The 14,836-nt window shown below is 39.9% G+C and overlaps 1 protein-coding gene across 4 annotated transcripts in view; it reads right to left on the bottom strand.

Annotated features, from left to right (window-relative positions):
• Window positions 1-14,739, bottom strand: part of GHSR (growth hormone secretagogue receptor) — a 42,368-nt gene extending 27,629 nt beyond the window's left edge. For 3 of the 4 annotated variants that reach the window (XR_016393083.1, XR_016393082.1, XM_089910842.1), the window contains exon 1: window positions 3-14,739. The gene's annotated coding sequence lies outside the window, so the exon portion shown is untranslated. The remainder of the gene's footprint in view (window positions 1-2) is intronic. The other variant, XR_016393085.1, reaches the window with a different exon arrangement.
• Window positions 14,740-14,836: the final 97 nt, after the last annotated feature.

Raw genomic sequence — 14,836 nt, 5'->3', positions numbered from 1 at the left:
ACCAGGTCGGCAAACAAGAGGAGAAGTAGTAAATAGCCCCTTCTAATGATGCCGTGGGGAACAGAGCATTCTCGTTCCTGCTGCCCAGACTGCGAACTGCAGCAAAAGATTAAGAAAGTAATCAGACAGTTATTTTTAACATCTAAAATGTTCAATCGGCCTAGTAATCCCAATTTAGGACCCCGAATAAAAGGACCAAAGACAAAGAAGTTCATTGTACCATTAGGTGTAGTGAGAAAAAACTGGGAACAAACTGATGGTGGACTAAATTAGGATCTAGTCATTCAATGAGGTATTATGCAGTATTTAAGAAGAATCAACTAGACCTGAATGTTTTTACATAGAAAGGGGTCCAAATACTGTTAAATCAATGAGTCACTGAGTTTTATACACACACACACACACACACATGCACACATGTGCACATATATATAATTATATATATTCCCATTTATAAAATAAAAGAAACAATTAATAAAGCTGGAATATTGACTATATATGCTTGTGTCAGCAGAAAGATGTAAAAGGATACATCATTTTATCATTGGAATCTTCATGGTGGGAGGAGAGAGGGAAGATTTTTAAACTCTCCTTCATACATTTCTACATTTCACTCATCACAACCAACATGGTTTTTTTTGTTTCTGCAATTCAAAAGACCCAATAAAGTGTGTTTTTTAAAAACACATTGGGAGGCTTCCGGGAAGATGGCGGAAGAGTAAGAAGCGGGGATCACCTTCCTCCCCACAGATACACCAGAAATACATCTACACGTGGAACAACTCCTACAGAACACCTACTGAACGCTGGCAGAAGACCTCAGAACTCCCAAAAGGCAAGAAACCCCCCACGTACCTGTGTAGGGCAAAAGAAAAAAGAATAAACCTCAAAAGGATAGGGATGGGACCTGCACCAGTGGGAGGGAGCTGTGAAGGAGGAAAGGTTTTCACACACTAGAAGCCCCTTCGCGGGCGGAGACTGCGGGTGGCGGAGGGGAAAAGCTTCGGAGCCGCGGAAGAGAGCACAGCAACAGGAGTGCGGAGGGCAAAGCGGAGAGATTCCCGCACAGAGGATCAGGGCCGACCGGCACTCACCAACCCGAGAGGCTTCTCTGCTCACCCGCCGGGGCGGGCGGGGCTGGGAGTTGAGGCTCGGGCTTCGGTCGGAGCGCCGGGAGAGGGCTGGGGCTGGCGGCGTCAGCACAGCCTGCAGGGGGTTGGTGCACCACGGCTAGCCGGGTGGGAGTCCGGGGAAAAGTCAGGACCTGCCGAAGAGGCAAGAGACTTTTTCTTCCCTCTTTGTTCCCTGGTGCGCGAGGAGAGGGGATTAAGAGCGCTGCTTAAAGGAGCTCCAGAGACGGGCGCGAGCCGAGGCTAAAAGCGTGCACCCCAAGACGGGAATGAGACGCTAAGGCGGCTGCTGCCGCCACCAAGAAGCCTGTGTGTGAGCACAGGTTACTATCCACACCCACCTTCCGGGGAGCCCGTGCAGCCCGCCACTGCCAGGGTCGCGGGATCCAGGGACAACTCCCCCGGGAGAACGCACAGCGCGCCTCAGGCTGGTGCAACGTCATGCTGGCCTCTGCCGCCGCTGGCTCGCCCCACGCTCCGTGCCCCTCCCTCCCCCCCGGCGTGAGTGAGCCAAAGCCCCCGAATCAGCTGCTCCTTTAACCCCATCCAGTCTGAGCGAAGAACAGATGCCCTCCGGCGACCTACACGCAGAGGCAGGGCCAAATCCAAAGCTGAGCCCCGGGAGCTGTGAGAACAAAGAAGAGAAAGGGAAATCTCTCACAGTAGCCTCAGAAGCAGCGGATTAAAGCTTCACAATCAACTTGATGTACCCTGCATCTGTGGAATACATGAACAGACAACGAATCATCCCAAATTGAGGAGGTGGACTTTGAGAGCAAGATTTATGACTTTTTTCCCCTTTTCCTCTTTTTGTGAGTGGGCATGTGTATGCTTCTGTGTGAGATTATGTCTGTATAGCTTTGCTTCCACCATTTGTCCTAGGGTTCTATCCGTCCGTTTTTTTTCTCTTAATTTTTTAAATTTTAATAACTTTATTACCTTTTATTTTATTTTACTTTATCTTCTTTCTTTTTTTCCTTCCTTCCCTCCTTCCTTCCTCCCTCCCTCCCTCCATTCCTCCCTCCCTCCTTTCTTTCTTTCTACTTCTACTAATTCTTTCTTTCTACTTCTTCTCCCTTTTATTCGGAGGCATGTGGATGAACGGCTCTTGGTGCTGCAGTCAGGAGTCAGTGCTGTGCCTCTGAGGTGGGAGTACCAACTTCAGGACACTGGTCCACAAGTGACCTCCCAGCTCCACATAATATCAAACGGCGAAAATCTCCCAGAGATCTCCATCTCAACACCAGCACCCAGCTTCACTCAACGACCAGCAAGCTACAGTGCTGGACATCCTATGCCAAACAACTAGCAAGACAGGAACACAACCCCACCCATTAGCAGAAAGGCTGCCCAAAATCAAAATAAGTCTACAGACACCCCAAAACACACCACCAGACGTGGACCTGCCCACCAGAAAGACAAGATCCAGCCTCATCCACCAGAACACAGGCACTAGTACCCTCCATCAGGAAGCCTACACAACCCACTGAACCAACCTTAGCCACTGGGGACAGACACTAAAAACAACGGGAACTATGAACCTGCAGCCTGCAAAAAGGAGACCCCAAACACAGTAAGATAAGCAAAATGAGAAGACAGAAAAACACACAGCAGATGAAGGAGCAAGATAAAAACCACCAGACCTAACAAATGAAGAGGAAATAGGCAGTCTACCTGAAAAAGAATTCAGAATAATGATAGTAAGGATGATCCAAAATCTTGGAAATAGAATGGACAAAATGCAAGAAACATTTAACAAGGACCTAGAAGAACTAAAGATGAAACAAGCAATGATGAACAACATAATAAATGAAATGAAAAATACTCTAGATGGGATCAATAGCAGAATAACCGAGGCAGAAGAATGGATAAGTGACCTGGAAGATAAAATAGTGGAAATAACTACTGCAGAGCAGAATAAAGAAAAAACAATGAAAAGAACTGAGGACAGTCTCAGAGACCTCTGGGACAACATTAAACACACCAACATCTGAATTATAGGGTTTCCAGAAGAAGAGAAAAAGAAAGGGACTGAGAATATATTTGAAGAGATTATAGTTGAAAACTTCCCTAACATGGTAAAGGAAATAGTTAATCAAGTCCAGGAAGCACAGAGAGTCCCATACAGGATAAATCCAAGGAGAAACACGCCAAGACACATATTAATCAAACAGTCAAAAATTAAATACAAAGAAAACATATTAAAAGCAGCAAGGGAAAAACAACAAATAACACACAAGGGAATCCCCATAAGGTTAACAGCTGATCTTTCAGCAGAAACTCTGCAAGCCAGGAGGGACTGGCAGGACATATTTAAAGTGATGAAGGAGAAAAACCTGCAACCAAGATTACTCTAGCCAGCAAGGATCTCATTCAGATTTGATGGACAAATTAAAACCTTTACAGACAAGCAAAAGCTGAGGGAGTTCAGCACCACCAAACCAGCTTTACAACAACTGCTAAAGGAACTTCTCTAGGCAAGAAACACAAGAGAAGGAAAAGACCTACAATAACGAACCGAAAACAATTAAGAAAATGGGATTAGGAACATACATATCGATAATTACCTTAAATGTAAATGGACTAAATGCTCCCACCAAAAGACATAGATTGGCTGAATGGATACAAAAACAAGACCCATATATTTGCTGTCTACAAGAGACCCACTTCAGACCTAGAGACACATACAGACTGAAAGTAAAAGGATGGAAAAAGATATTCCATGCAAATGGAAACCAAAGGAAAGCCGGAGTAGCAGTTCTCATATCAGACAAAATAGACTTTAAAATAAAGACTATTAGAAGAGACAAAGAAGGACACTACATAATGATCAAGGGATTGATCCAAAAAGAAGATATAACAATTGTAAATATTTATGCACCCAATATAGAAGCACCTCAATACATAAGGCAAATACTAACAGCCATAAAAGGGGAAATCAACAGTAACACATTCGTAGTAGGGGACTTCAACACCCCACTTTCACCAATGGACAGATCATCCAAAATGAAAATAAATAAGGAAACACAAGCTTTAAATGATACATTAAACAAGATGGACTTAATTGATATTTATAGGACATTCCATCCAAAAACAACAGAATACACATTTTTCTCAAGTGCTCATGGAACATTCTCCAGGATAGATCATATCTTGGGTCACAAGTCAAGCCTTGGTAAATTTAAGAAAATTGAAATTGTTTCAAGTATCTTTTCTGACCACAACGCTATGAGACTAGATATCAATTACAGGAAAAGATCTGAAAAAAATACAAACACATGGAGGCTAAACAATACACTACTTAATAACAAAGTGATCACTGAAGAAATCAAAGAGGAAATAAAAAAATACCTAGAAACAAATGACAGTGGACACACAACGATCCAAAATCTGTGGGATGCAGCAAAAGCAGTTCTAAGAGGGAAGTTTATAGCAATACATTCCTACCTTAAGAAACAGGAAACATCTCGAATAAACAACCTAACCTTGCACCTAAAGCAATTAGAGAAAGAAGAACAAAAAAAACCCAAAGTTAGCAGAAGGAAAGAAATCATAAAAATCAGATCAGAAATAAATGAAAAACAAATGAAGGAAATGATAGCAAAGATCCATAAAACTAAAAGCTGGTTCTTTGAGAAGATAAACAAAATTGATAAACCATTAGACAGACTCATCAAGAAAAAAATGGAGAAGACTCAAATCAACAGAATTAGAAATGAAAAAGGAGAAGTAACAACTGACACTGCAGAAATACAAAAGATCATGAGAGATTACTACAAGCAACTCTATGCCAATAAAATGGACTACCTGGAAGAAATGGACAAATTCTTAGAAATGCACAATGTGCCAAGTCTGAATCTGGAAGAAATAGAAAATATGAACAGACCAGTCACAAGCACTGAAATTGAAACTGTGACTTAAAATCTTCCAACAAACAAAAGCCCAGGACCAGATGGCTTCACAGGAGAATTCTATCAAACATTTAGAGAAGAGCTAACACCTATACTTCTCAAACTCTTCCAAAATATAGCAGAGGGAGGAACACTCCCAAACTCATTCTATGAGGCCACCATCACACGGATACCAAAACCAGACAAGGATGTCACAAAGAAAGAAAACTACAGGCCAATATCACTGATGGACATAGATGCAAAAATCTTCAACAAAATACTAGCAAACAGAGTCCAACAGCACATTAAAAGGATCATACATCATGATCAAGTGGGGTTTATTCCAGGACTGCAAGGATTCTTCAATATATGCAAAACAATCAATGTGATAAACCATATTAACAAATTGAAGGAGAAAAACCATATGATCATCTCAATAGATGCAGAGAAAGCCTTCGACAAAATTCAACACCCATTTATGATAAAAACCCTGCAGAAAGTAGGCATAGAGGGAACCTTCCTCAACATAATAAAGGCCATATATGACAAACCCACAGCCAACATTGTCCTAAATGGTGAAAAACTGAAAGCATTTCCACTAAGATCAGGAACAAGACAAGGTTGCCCACTCTCACCACTCTTATTCAACATAGTTTTGGAAGTTTTAGCCACAGCAATCAGAGAAATAAAGGAAATAAAAGGAATCCAAATTGGAAAAGAAGAAGTAAAGCTGTCACTGTTTGCAGATGACATGATACTATACATAGAGAATCCTAACGATGCTACCAGAAAACTACTAGAGCTAATCAACGAATTTGGTAAAGTAGCAGGATACAAAATTAATGCACAGAAATCTCTGGCATTCCTATACACTAATGATGAAAATTCTGAAAGTGAAATCAAGAAAACACTCCCATTTACCATTGCAACAGAAGCAATAAAATATCCAGGAATAAACCTACATAAGGATACAAAAGACCTGTATGCAGAAAATTATGACACTGATGAAAGAAATTAATGATGATACAAATAGATGGAGAGAGATACCATGTTTTTGGATTGGAAGAATCAACATTGTGAAAATGACTCTACTACCCAAAGCAATCTACAGATTCAATGCAATCCCTATCAAACTACCACTGGTATTTTTCACAGAACTAGAACAAAAAATTTCACAATTTGTATGGAAACACAAAAGACCCCGAGTAGCCAAAGCAATCTTGAGAATGAAAAACGGAGCTGGAGGAATCAGGCTCCCTGACTTCAGACTATACTACAAAGCTACAGTAATCAAGACAGTATGGTACTGGCACAAAAACAGAAAGATAGATCAATGGAACAGGATAGAAAGCCCAGAGATAAACCCACGCACATATGGTCACTTATCTTTGATAAAGGAGGCAGGAATGTACAGTGGAGAAAGGACAGCCTGTTCAATAAGTGGTGCTGGGAAAACTGGACAGGTACATGTAAAAATATGAGATTAGATCACTCCCTAACACCATATACAAAAATAAGCTCAAAATGGATTAAAGACCTAAATGTAAGGCCAGAAACTATCAAACTCTTAGAGGAAAACATAGGCAGAACACTCTATGACATAAATCACAGCAAGATCTTTTTTGACCCACCTCCTAGAGAAATGGAAATAAAAACAAAAATAAACAAATGAGACCTAATGAAACTTCAAACCTTTTGCACAGCAAAGGAAACCATAAACAAGACCAAAAGACAGCCCTCAGAATGGGAGAAAATATTTGCAAATGAAGCACCTGACAAAGGATTAATCTCCAAAATTTATAAGCAGCCCATGCAGCTCAATAACAAAAAAACACACAACGCAATCCAAAAATGGGCAGAAGACCTAAATAGACATTTGTCCAAAGAAGATATACAGACTGCCAACAAACACATGAAAGAATGCTCAACTTCATTAATCATTAGAGAAATGCAAATCAAAACTACAATGAGATATCATCTCACACCAGTCAGAATGGCCATCATCAAAAAATCTAGAAACAATAAATGCTGAATAGGGTGTGGAGAAAAGGGAACCCTCTTGCACTGTTGGTGGGAATGTAAATTGATACAGCCACTGTGGAGAACAGTATGGAGGTTCCTTAAAAAACTACAAATAGAACTACCATATGACCCAGCAATCCCACTACTGGACATATACCCTGAGAAAACCATAATTCAAAAAGAGTCATGTACCAAAATGTTCATTGCAGCTCTATTTACAATAGCCAGGAGATGGAAGCAGCCTAAGTGCCCATCATCGGATGAATGGATAAAGAAGATGTGGCACATATATACAATGGAATATTCCTCAGCCATAAAAAGAAACGAAATTGAGCTATTTGTAATGAGGTGGATAGACCTAGAGTCTGTCATACAGAGTGAAGTAAGTCAGAAAGAGAAAGACAAATACCGTAAACTAACACATATATATAGAATTTAAGAAAAAAAAATGGTCATGAAGAACCTAGGGCTAAGACAGGAATAAAGACACAGACCTACTAGAGAATGGACTTGAGGATATGGGGAGGGGGAAGGGTAAGCTGTGAGAAAGTGAGAGAGAGGCATGGACATATATACACTACCAAACGTAAAATAGATAGCTAGTGGGAAGCAGCCGCATAGCGCAGGGAGATCAGCTCAGTGCTTCGTGACCACCTAGAGGGGTGGGATAGGGAGGGTGGGAGGGAGGGAGATGCAAGAGGGAAGAGATATGGGAACATATGTATATGTATAACTGATTCACTTTGTTAAAAAAAAAACACATTGGTAGATCAAAGAGTAGTGTATTCTCCCCCCAGATCTCTGGTTTGGCATGATTACCAATACCATTCAGATAAATTATATTCAAATTATAAAATATTAGTAATATATGCATCAGGTATGAAAAATTATGCTAAAGAGAACCAACACAGTGAACCCACGTCCAGATTAAGAAACAGAGCATTATTGTTACCTCTGATGCTCCCTTGAGATCCTCTGCACTTCCATCCCCTCCCTTCACTCTGAAATTATGTCTTTTTCATACCAGTAATTTTCTTTATGGATTCATACGTATGCACCTTAAACAATATATATCTAGCTGAGTAATATTTCATTGTATGTATATATCACATTTTGTTTGTTCATTCATCTAAATAAAAATGTGTATTTGGATTATTTCTTCCTTTGATCTATTGTAAATAGTGCTTCTATGAACATTCACGTCCAAGTATTCGTTTAAGTATCTATTTTCATTTCTCCTGGAAATACACTCAGGAGTGGAATTGCTTGGTAATATGGTAATTTTATGTTTAACTTTCTGAGAAACCACCAATTTTTTCACAGCAGCTGCACCATTTTAAATTCCCAACAGCAATGTATGGTGCCAGTTTATCCATATCCTCACCAACATTTGTTATTATCTCTTGTTGTTGTTTTTTGATAGTAACCATCCTAATGGGTATACATTGATGTCTCATTGTGGTTTTGATCTTTGTCCAATTTTTAATTGTGTTGTTTGTTTTTTTGTTGTTAAGTTGTAAGAGTTCTTTATGTGGTCCGGCTGTTAAGCCCCCTATCAGATATGTGAATTGCAAATATTTTCTCACATTCTATAGGTTGGCTTTTCACTTTCTTGATAATGTTCTTTTTATGTACAAAAGTTTTTAATTTGATGAAGTCCAGTTTGTCTATTTTTTTCTTCTGTTGCTCTTACTTTTGGTGTCATATCTGAAATCCATTGCCAAATACAAATACAAGATTTACCTGTATGTTTTCTAGAATTTTGTAGTTTTTGATCTTATATTTAGGTCTATAATCATTTTTGAGTTAATTTTTTATATGGGTTAAGGTAGAAGTCCACGTTCATCCTTTTGCATATGGATATTCAGTTGTTCTAGTACCATTTATTAAAGAGGCTATTCTTTCCCCCATTGAAGGGCATTGACACACTTGTCAAAAATCAACTGGACAAAGATGTATGCATTTATTACTGGACTCTCAGTTATTTTTTTTGGTTTTTTTTTGTTGTTGTTGTTTTTTGCAGTACGCGGCCCTCTCACTGTTGTGGCCTCTCCCGTTGCAGAGCACAGGCTCCGGACACGCAGGCTCAGCGGCCATGGCTCATGGGCCCAGCTGCTCTGCAGCATGTGGGATCTTCCCAGACCGGGGCACGAACCCATGTCCCCTGCATCAGCAGGCGGACTCTCAACCACTGCACACCAGGGAAGCCCTGGACTCTCAGTTTTATTCTATTGGTCCACCTGTCTATCCTTATGCCAGTACCACACTGTTCTTGATTATTGTAATATATTTTGAAATTAGGAAGTGTGATGCCTCCAGCATGGTTCTTCTTGCTCAAGATTGCTTTGGCTATTCAGGGTCTTTTATGGTTCTGCATAAAATTTAAAAAATATTTTTCTATTTCTGTAAAAAATGATACGAGGATTTTGATAGAGATTACACTGAATCTGTAGATCACTTAGCATAAAAGTGACATTTTAACAATATTAAATCTTTCATCTCTTTGGTTAAGTTAATTCCTAAGTATTTTATTCTTTTTGTTACTATTGGGAATGTAATTGTTTTCTTAATTTCCTCTTTGGATAGTTTGTTGTTTTTGTATAGAAATGTGACTTACTTTTTTATGTTGATTTTGTATTCTGCAAATTTGCTGAACTCATTTATTAGTTCTAAAAGTTTTTTTGTTGTTGTTGTTTTTAGGATTTTCTACATATATGACCATGTCATCTGCAAACAGAGAAAATTTTACTTCTTCCTTTCCAGTTTGGATGCTTTTTAATGTTTCTTTTTCTTGTTTAATTGCTCTGGATAGGACTTCCTGTACTATGTGGAATAGAAGAATTGACAGGTGTGAGGTGCTATCTCATTGTGGTTTTGATTTGCATGTCTCTGATGATTAGCAATGTTGAACATTTTTTCATGTACCTGTTGGCCATCCGTATATCTTCTTTGGAAAAACATCTATTCAGGTCTTCTGCCCATTTTTAACCAGGTTGTTTGGTTTTTTAAAAATATTGAGTTGTATGAGTTGTTTATATAATTTTGGATATTAACCCCTTTTTGGTCATATCATTTGCAAATATTTTCTCCCATTCAGTAGGCTGTCTTTTCGTTTCATCATGGTTTCCTTTGCTGTGCAAAAGCTTTTAAATGGAATTAGGTTCCATTTGTTTATTTTTGCCTTTGTTTCTTTGCCTTAGGAGACATATCCAAAAAAAATATTGCTGTGATTTATGTCAAAGAGTGTTCTGTCTATGTTCTCTTCTAGGAGTTTTATGGTTTCAGGTCTTACATTTAGGTCTTTAATCCATTTTTTTTTTTTTTTTTTTTTTTGTGGTACACGGGCCTCCCACTGCCGTGGCCTCTCCCGCTGCAGAGCACAGGCTCCGGACGTGCAGGCTTAGTGGCCATGGCTCACAGGCCCAGCTGCTCTGCGGCACGTGGGATCCTCCCGGACCGGGGCACGAACCCCTGTCCCCTGCATCGGCAGGCGGACTCTCAACCACTGCGCCACCAGGGAAGCCCCCTTTAATCCATTTTGAGTTTATTTTTGTATATGGTATGAGGAAATACTCTAATTTTGTTCTTTTATATATAGATGTCCAATTTTCCCAGCACCCTTTATTGAAGAGACAGTCTTTTCTCCATTATATATTCTTGCCTCCTTTATTATATATTAACTGCCCATAGATATGTGGGGTTTTTTCTGGGCTCTCTATTCTGTTCCATCAATCTATGTTTCTCCTTTTGTGCCAGTACCATACTGTTTTGATTACTGTGGCTTGGTAGTATAGTCTAAAGTCAGGAGTGTGATACTGACAACTTTCTTCTTTTTCTCAAGATCTTTTTGGCAATTTGGGGTCTTTTATGGACATTTACATTTTAGGATTATTTGTTCTAGTTCTGTGAAAAATGTCATGGGTATTTTGATAGGGATTGCATTAAATCTGTAGATTGCTTTGGGTGGTATGGACATTTTATCAATATTAATTCTCCAATCCAAGAACATGGGACAACTTTCCATTTCTTTGTATCATCTTCAATTTCCTTCATCAGTGTTTTGTCAAACAACAAAGTCAGTTGTTTCTTTATTGATTTTCTGTCTAGGTGTTCTGTCCATTATTGTAAGTGGGATATTGAAGTCTCTACTATTATTGTATTGTTGTCAATTTCCCCCTTCAGATCTGTTGGTACTTGCTTTATACATTTAGGTGTTCTGATGTTGGATATGTACATATAATTGCTATATCTTCCTGTTAAATTGACCTTCTATCATTATATAATGACCTTCTTTGTCTATAGAGACAGTTTTTGACTTAAAGTCTATTTTGCCTAATATAAGTGTAGCCAACCCTGCTGTTTTTGGTCACCATTTGCATAGGATATCTTTTTCCGTTCCTTCACTTTCAGCCTACGTATATCTTTAAATCTAAAGTGAGTCCCTTGTAGAGAGCATATTGCTGGATTTTATTTTTTAATTCATTCAACCACTTTTTGTCCTCTGACTGGAGAATGTCTTAGTCCATCTGGTCTGCTATAACAAAGTGCCACAGACTGGGTGGTTTATAAAAAAAAGAAATTAATTTCTCACAGTTCTGGAGGCTAGAAGTTAAGATCAGGGTGCCAGCATGGTCATGTGGGGACCCTCTTCTGGGTGACAGACTTCTCATTGTATCCTCACATGACAGAAGGGATAAGGTACCTATCTCAGGCTTCTTTTTATATAAGGACATTAATTTCATTCATGAGGGTGGACACATTGTGACCTAATCACTTTCCAAAAGCCCCAGCTCTAATACCATCACATAAGGCATTAGGATTTCAACATATGAATTTTGGAGGGAAATAAACATTCAGCCCACAGCATTATGTCTCTGGCTCCCCAAAATTCATGTCCATTTTGCTTGCAAAATATGCTCATTCCATCTCAACAGTCACCAAAGTCTTAATGCCTCCTAACATTAACTCAAAAGTCCAAGTTTAAAGTCTCATATACATATCCCCTGAATCAGATGTGCATGAGACTCAAGGTACGATTCATTCTGAGGTAAATTGCCCTCCAGCTGTGAACCCATGAAATACAACAAGTTATGTGCTTCCAAAATACAATGGCAGGACAGGCAATAGGGTAAACTCTCCCAGTCCTAAATGGAGAAATAGGAAAGAAGGGGGTGGCAGGGCCCAAGCAAGTCCAAACCCAACGAGGCAAACATCAAATCTTAAGGCTTGAGAATAATCTTCCACCCGATACTCTGCCTGCCAGAGCCCCTGGGATATGGGAATGACCTCTCGTGCACACTGGGGCATCCCTGCCCACAGCTTTGCTGGGGGCCGTCCAGGGAGCAATTCTCACTGCCTTGATTTGCATGCTTGCAGCTCTCCCTGTCTGGAATTGCATACCAGTGGCTCTACTGATTTGGGGTCACGGGAGCAGCCACACCCTCATGGCTCCATTGGGCATTTCCCTGGCAGGGGCTCTCTGCAGTAACCTCATCCACTCTGTGGTCTTCTGCCTAGGCTGGATGCCCACAGCTCTAGACGGCTCCATTCTTTGACATCTAGGCAGAGGCAGCCTTGCCCAAGGGCTCTGCTGGGCAGGGGTCTGGCCTCCATAGCTTTGGTAGCATTGCTCCCATGGCTTTGGGTGGCACCACTCACACAGCAATGGGCAAGAATTGTTCTGTTAAAACTGAAGTGATAGATTCCCACCTTTTGATAGCAAGGAAGAAGGCTTAATGATCTCTAAATCATCTTTGGGGTCCTTCCTCCCTTGTCTTAAAGAATATCACATATCCGTAGCTCAATAGCTCTATGAGCCCGTCTTATAAAATCTAAGAAGTCTGACTGTTTTCCTTCATTCCTTCCTATCTCCTTCCCCGTTAGTTCAAATGGGCTGTTTTCCTTCTGGGTGGCAATAGTCATTATTCAGACTGTTCAAAAAGTTTACATGTAGGGACTTCCCTGGTGGCGCAGTGGTTAAGAATCCGCCTGCTAATGCAGGGGACACAGGTTCAAGCCCTCGTCCGGGAAGATCCCACATGCCGCAGAGCAACTAAGCCCGTGCGCCACAATTACTGAACCTGTGCTCTAGGGCCCTCAAGCCACACCTACTGAGTCCGCGTGCCACAACTACTGAAGTCCGCGCGCCTAGAGCCCGTGCTCCACAACAAGAAAAGCCACTGCAATGAGAAGCCCACGCACCACAATGAAGAGTAATCCCTGCTCGGTGCAACTAGAGAAAGCCTGCGTACAGCAACGAAGACCCAACGCAGCCAAAAATAAATAAACAAAATAAATTTATATTTAAAAAAAGTTTACATGTAGTTCTGACACTGTACCAACTGTATTTGGAATGTAATTTGAGGCTTTTCCCAGAATATTTATTTAAACTGCCAGACGTAACATTTTTCCTTCTAAACTTTGCCTGAAAAAGTCATAATGAAAGATACTTATGTTGCACAAAGTTTGTGAGTTAAAAACCAAAATGCCCATGCTATTTTGAAACAGAGGACTAAAGAAGGAGAACATACATACAAGACATCAAGATTTATAGAAAAGCAAATAGCAACCACTAAAGCCAGAGTATGATCAACAGATAAATGAATAAACAGGATGTGGAATGTATTTTCCAACAATGCAATATTATTCAGACTTAAAAAGAAATGAACTGCAGAAATTAACATAACATTGTAAATTAACTGTACTTAAATTAAAAAAATTTAAAAAAAGAAATGAAATTCTGACACATACTTCAACATGGATTGAACCTTGAAGACATTATGCTAAGTCAAATAAGCCAGACATAAAAGAACAGATATTGCATAATTCTATTTACATGAGGTACATAGGACAGTCAAATTCATAAAGAAAGTAGTATGGTGATTACCAGGGGCGGGAGGAAGGGAAAATGAGGAATTATTGTTTAATGGTTATAAAGTTTTAGTTTGGGGTAATGAAATGCTCTGGACATGAATGGGGTGATGGTTGCACAAAAGTGTGAATGTACTTAATGCCACTGAACTGTACACTCAGAAATGGTTAAATGGTAAATCTTATGTTATTTGTATTTTATCACAGTTTTTAAAAATGGATGGTATGGGTGCAAGGACGGACAACCAGGCCAATAGGAAAAGAAAGTGAGCACAGAAACAGACCTCCTGGGATGTTGGTATATGATATTAAACCTTAAAATCAGTGGGGAAAGAGTAGACTAGCCAATGAACAGTGCTGGACAACTGGTCCCTGATATGGCAAAAGATAAAATTCCATCCCTAGCTCATCACACATGAATTAAACTACAGTTGAATCCCACTATCAAACTATGAAAGGCCAAATTTAAAGATTTCAGAAAAATATATAGATGGTGATATCTGTGCGCATCGGTAAAAATAGATCTCTTGAACATAGTGTACAAAGCTGTATTAGCTTCCTCGGGCTGCTGAACCAAAGTGCCACAGACTGGGTGGCTTTCAACAACAGAAATTTATTCTCTCACAGTTCTTGAGGCCAGGAGTCCAAAATCAAGGTGTCGGTAGATTTCTGAGGCTATGGGTAGAATATTTTCTTGTCTCCTGAACTTCTGATGATGGTCGTCAATCCTTGGAGCTCCTTGCTTGCAACTCCCTCACTCCAATCTCTGCCTCTGTTGCCACATGGAGTTTTCCCTGTGTGTCTCTGTTCCTGTTTCCAAATTTCCTTCTTTAAATAATGAGGACACCAGTCACATTATACAATATTGAGGACCCAGCCTATTCCACTATGACCTCATCTTTACTAATTATATCTGCAACCGAC

Source organism: Delphinapterus leucas, chromosome 4 (assembly GCF_059928025.1).
Source record: "Delphinapterus leucas isolate spDelLeu-1000000601 "Yukka" chromosome 4, BTC_Dleu_Yukka2, whole genome shotgun sequence".
In the NCBI taxonomy this organism is placed as follows: domain Eukaryota; kingdom Metazoa; phylum Chordata; class Mammalia; order Artiodactyla; family Monodontidae; genus Delphinapterus; species Delphinapterus leucas.
This window is presented reverse-complemented; position numbering and strand designations above follow the sequence as displayed.